The sequence below is a fragment of the Scylla paramamosain genome, chromosome 4 (assembly GCF_035594125.1).
Source record: "Scylla paramamosain isolate STU-SP2022 chromosome 4, ASM3559412v1, whole genome shotgun sequence".
Classification (NCBI taxonomy): domain Eukaryota; kingdom Metazoa; phylum Arthropoda; class Malacostraca; order Decapoda; family Portunidae; genus Scylla; species Scylla paramamosain.
The window spans coordinates 4,410,001-4,415,820 of NC_087154.1; the positions used below are offsets into that span (position 1 = coordinate 4,410,001).

General features: G+C 40.8%; 1 protein-coding gene across 4 annotated transcripts in view; it reads right to left on the minus strand.

Moving 5' to 3' along the window:
* The window catches only part of LOC135098913 (uncharacterized), a 112,856-nt gene extending 107,504 nt beyond the window's left edge, over positions 1-5,352 (minus strand). For 2 of the 4 annotated variants that reach the window (XM_064001357.1, XM_064001334.1), the window contains exon 1: positions 904-1,035. The gene's annotated coding sequence lies outside the window, so the exon portion shown is untranslated. Of the gene's footprint in view, positions 1-903; positions 1,108-3,920; positions 4,054-4,969; positions 5,062-5,160 lie in introns of those variants that run through there. The other 2 variants (XM_064001349.1, XM_064001340.1) reach the window with 2 other exon arrangements.
* Between the last annotated feature and the right edge of the window lie 468 nt (positions 5,353-5,820).

The following is a 5,820-nucleotide window of genomic DNA, read 5'->3' on the forward strand; positions in this document are numbered from 1 at the left end:
CGAAAAATTTTAATTCCACTGCGTGTCTATTAATGATCTTGTTGGTTGAACATTTCGTCCTAACTAATGGTAAAAAAAAAGAAAAAGGAAAAAAAAGAAGAAATCGCTAGATGAAGGAGTAATTTTTCCATGTTAAAATGACAAATATCGATTAATACAAGAGACAAGAACAAATGTACATCTTTCTCTCTCGCTCTTTAGAATCAGCCGTAATGATTTGACGCTAAACGAAACGACACTCGCGTCATCCACTTGAGGGGGCGAAAAAATAGTGTGGTCCTCGATAAGTGGATGTCCATTACACTGGCAAACAAAAAATGTGAAGTTTTAATGATTATATATGTATTCGATGGCGTAGAGAAATATATTGAACATGGACACAAATCTCTCTCTCTCTCTCTCTCTCTCTCTCTCTCTCTCTCTCTCTCTCTCTCTCTCTCTCTCTCTCTCTCTCTCTCTTCGCTCTTTTCATCACATTATCACCATGCTGTCATTACTCTGCTTTACCTGTTCCTATACCTTGTGCAGATAGATTAGGTTAGTTTAGGTTTACCCTCCTCCTATCTCCATTACTCTCACACTTAACTCCACTCCATCTATCATATCCTCTGTCACGTTACTATTGAGAGGCAGGTTAAAATGTTGCTGACGCCTTGTCCAGTGCTTAAGTTATGTTATATCAGGTTAAGTTTACCCTCCTCCTATCGCTGTTATTCTCCTTAATTCTATTCACTAATTGTTATTCACTTAATTTTACTCCATCTATCATATCCTATATCACGTTAATGTTGAAAGGCAATGGAGTCTTGCTAAGGACTCGTGCAGCGCTTAAGTTAGACTGGGTTAAGTTTCCTATCCTTTTTTACTCTGACACTTAATTCTACTCCATCTCTGTCACCCTACTGCTGAGAGGCGGGGGTCTTGCTGAAGCCTTGTGCAGTGGTTAAGATATCGTGGTGAACTAGAGGAGAGTCCTGTAGCACGATGGTCTCAGTGCCTTACCGAGGGATTGTTACACACGCCACACTGTCTGATCGAGTACTGGACTGAGGGGCTCTTGTACACCAGTAATCTAGATCAGCTCGGTGCACCTACACTCTATGATGCTCTCTCGGTCTCTCTCTCTCTCTCTCTCTCTCTCTCTCTCTCTCTCTCTCTCTCTCTCTCTCTCTCTCTCTCTCTCTCTGTCTCTCTGTTTGCCTGTATGTATGTATGTATGTCTATCTCTGTCTCTGTTCCCCTATTTCTCCGTCTATGTCTCTCTCTCTCTCTCTCTCTCTCTCTCTCTCTCTCTCTCTCTCTCTCTCTCTCTCTCTCTCTTAAAATGTATGTATGTATGTATGTATGTATATATGTATGCATGCATACAGATTGTTTTCTTAATCTATTCTTTCGTTTCTTCAAAATACTAAAACAAAGCGAGAGAGAGAGAGAGAGAGAGAGAGAGAGAGAGAGAGAGAGAGAGAGAGAGACAGAGACAGACAGAGACAGAGAAACAGAAAGACAGACAGACAAAGAAAGACAGCGAGAAAGAGAAAAGTGAGCCGTGAAATTGAAAGCGGGGACTGAGCGGGGCAGCAAAGGAGGCGACGCTTGGGTTGGCGAGAGAGAAAAGGCCGTTTTTACCACTGTGACTGATGCAGGAATTCTTGTGACTGTTGGGCGGACATTGCTATGCTGAGTGCTGAGGGGCTGAGGGCAGGAGGAGAGTAACTGCTGGAGGGACAGTGCTACGCTAGATGCTCACTGTGAAGGTGAGGACAGGATGGCAAACTCACGGTAAGGGGAAACTAATTAACTTCCTTTAATAATGTACGAAATAACGTGATTTTTTTTTTTTTTTTTTTTTTTAGGTATTTTGTGAGTTGTGTTGTTGGGAAAACTTCAACCTGATATAAGGAATGCACGAGAGAGAGAGAGAGAGAGAGAGAGAGAGAGAGAGAGAGAGAGAGAGAGAGAGAGAGAGAGAGAGAGAGAGAGAGAGAGAGAGAGAGAGAGAGAGAGAGAAAAAAAAAAAAACTGGTGAACTATTTTGACACAACTGAACATTGTTAATTATCCTCAGATAAAAAAAAATAAATAAATGAATAATAATAAAAAATCTGACACACGCAGTTTTCCGTGTTCGTCACTTAGGTTTATATCAGATTAGAGTTTCCCTAATAGTACGTTCATCCTTTGTACTTAATATCAGTAATTAGTATAAAACAGCATACAAACACAAAGTACAAGTAAATGATCGTATTATGCATGGAAGAAGTTGGGCTGTGGAGGTTTAAGGAGCTGTTTTCTATACGTCAAGTGATCTCTTAGTCTCACACTTCCTTGCTGCGGACAGGGAGACAGACACGCGGTAATGTGAAACTAAATAACTTCCTGTAATTATGTATGAAATGACGTGACTATTCAATTATTTTGTGAGTTACACCTTCGTTCTTTGCATCGTACCCGTACTTATCTTTGGACGCTCATAATTACTCTCAGACAATATATGTACAAACACACAGTGGAATATAAGTGTAAGTGATCGTATTATGTAAGAAAGGAGCTGCATGTAGAAGTTTCAGAAGTTGCTTTGTGTACGTCAACTGGTCTTTTACATTATTCATTACTTTTTTAAAATTCTTATCCACTGCAATGACACTATTTAGGGACATGCATACTCATTTGTTATTCTCGATACTTTGGGTGCTAATGAGCATTAAAACACAACATTAGCGGTAAGAGAGAGACAAGCGGGTGATGGGTGGAGTAAAACGAAGGTGCAGGAAACAGAGCAACAGAAGGCGAAGAAGACAGAGTTTCCCTGTCCTTGCCGTGATGTATGAAACTGCTTTTGAATTTTTGTTTAATACTCGTATCTGTATCTCGGATATTAGTTAACCGCTTGAACGACCTTTAACAGCCAAAACAAGAAATATAAACATCAATAGAAATCCACCTGTCACAGAAAGGAAACTCCGAAACACTGAAATTTCACCAGGCTATCAGTGCACAAAACAAACATTCAAAAATTCATCCCCTGTATGTATAGTTCTCACCACTACTCATCACTCGTAAGTCACACCTTGAGTCTTTTCTTCCCCGCGGCGCTTTCCCTTCACCGCCATTGTATCACCCGCAATCTGCGAATATTGACGCGATATCACTTAACTCCCTCGTAAAGCGCTGCCGTTGAGGTGGCTGGCAATCGTGTATTCATGAGGTAAGCAGGGTGGCCGGTGCGCTGCTCACTGCCGCTTTGGTGGATCTTATGCCTGGCTAACCAACACAAAGATCTGACTGTTGGATCTTTCATTCTCTCATCACTTTCATTATAATTTTTTCCCCGTCACATGATCGCACGTTGGTGGGAGAAAGTGTCTAATGCTGCCGTTGAAAATATATTGATGCGATGTATGATTAGAAGGGAGAGAAGTGAGAGGGAGTGGAAAAGCTGAAGGAAAGGGAAAAAATATTCAGTTGTAGTATGGCAGTTTTTTGTAAGGCATAGTGTGTGTGTGTGTGCGTGTGTGTGAGAGAGAGAGAGAGAGAGAGAGAGAGAGAGAGAGAGAGAGAGAGAGAGAGAGAGAGAGAGAGAGAGAGAGAGAGAGAGAGAGAGAGAGAGAGAGATGGGGTTTCTAGGTGGACTTTGACACCCCTGGACCCCCTCTTAAGAACAGGGGCACTTCTTCCCTATCTTATATTTACGTTTCTAAAGGCATATGCGAAAAAAAATGGAGGAGAATAGACTAGTAATAAGGCCGGGAAAGGACTCTAGATAATTACCATCACTTCATTACTTAGCACGCCTGGAAAACGTTCTAGAGCAATATCAAATGTGGTATCGCAAGACCCACGAAAGACCACTAACAGAAATTACTCAAGCAAAAATTAACAAATGTTTTTACTACAGTTTACGAGTGGAAAATCATTCTTACCAGTAATGAAGAGTGTTGCAGAAACTTTTCACCGGTCAAGGTTTGATTTTTACCCTCAGGAGATTCTTGATAACCGCAGACATCCTCCTCTTCACCTCACCTCACGCAGTGCCCCGCCGCCCCGCCTCTCCGCCTTGGCGTTTGAAGCAGACAATAAAAAAAACATACAATTAGTATATGTTTCTCTGCCTAATATCCACACTCAATGAGACAACACCAGTGCGGCATTGCTCTTTTTATACGTGTCACATGCACTTGTCGTCTACACCACTGAATAAGGATGAAAAACGCTATAATTCAAGGAGAATCACCAGCGCAGGTAGTCCGCAGTACTGCCAGACGCAGGGTGATATCTTATGCTAGAGTCGTAGGAAGATTATGCAATTCCAAAATATAAAGGCAAATTTTTTTTTAATAGTTCATTATAAGTGATGGGTCAGAAAGTAACACGTTATCAGATAGACAGTAAGCATTTCATAATCAAAGAACATGAGACGTAGCTGTAGTGTAATGATCCCTTTCAATTATGTAGAAAACGTAGTTACGGTTGTGCTCCAAACTAAAACATTCTATAAAGAAAGAAATAGTAATTTTAATCCTATAACAATATTACCTGTAGTTGGCCACGTACTTTACAATTTGGGGCAGGTGTTACATCGTTTTTTTTTTTTCTGGAATAACTCTTTAACAAACTGATGAACCAGGATCATACTTTGACAGAGCCTGTTTCAGATACTGTGCTAACTTTCGTCACTATCGTCAAGTAACGAAGTTAAAAAAAAAAAAAAAAAGCGATGTAACAGGCCCTGAAACGCGGAGTCGCTACTTCACCTTACGAAGAAAATAAAATTCAAGTATATTGTCATTACTTTTCATCCTCTACACAGGTCTTTCAGAAGCACAAATATTCAATGCTTAATTTTCACCATCATCTTTACATTAATAAATAAACAATAATTGAAGGGATCAGCATGATAAACTAGGACAACGTAGGATAGATTCATGCTCTGCTAACCACCACACAGTGGTGCGCAATAAACAACACTCACCTGGTTCCTTGAGCAGTGCAGTGAATCAATATTTTACGCCATTTCTCGGTGTTTCTTATCACCCCGATGGATTCTGGACATTACCAAGTTATCTGCGGGTTTTAGGGAAGATATGGTGAGTTCGTGACGGTGGCAGACAAACGGACACACGATAAATAAGAGAAAGACAAGGCTTCAGAAATGAGTTTTACCTTTCTAGTCCTCCTTCTAAGCTTGTGCCAGACCCACGGAACGCCACGGTGAGTACAAATATCATTTATAGATGTTTTGGTCTCCGTGTGGTTATTACAAAATGAATTTGGTGTGTTATGATATTGTATTGGACTTGGATGAACTGTGAAGGGGAAAGTGTGCGGCTCTTAGATGCTACTTTGGTCATTTTTGCGGGAATGTGTTTGTTCGGAATGTTCCAGGATTACTCGTATTTCTGAGCTGCGCCTGATTTTGGGAGTGACTGTACTGGTACATCGCACCAGGGTCCCCAGTAACCCAGGCATCGAATCTGAAGCAGCTCAAATAAAGCAAATAAAGACAACAACCAGTTAGGCCGGTGATTTCTACTACGTCATGGTTTAACGTCACAACGACGTCACGGCCTGAATGGTGGGTGGGGCATGTATCGTGACAGCAGCTAGCCTCGCTACGTGCCTCTGAATATTTTACTAAGGTTTACCATAAATTTACTCTTAATCATCCACATTTGGCACCACAGCATAATTATGCGAATTGAGTCGTGGTCTCAGACATCCAATACCAAAGTTACATTCTTGTCCGACGCTTTGTTGAGACGTATTAAAAAAAAAAAAAAAATAGACACTCCCCCGAAATCTTTAGTAGAAATGTTTCATTAA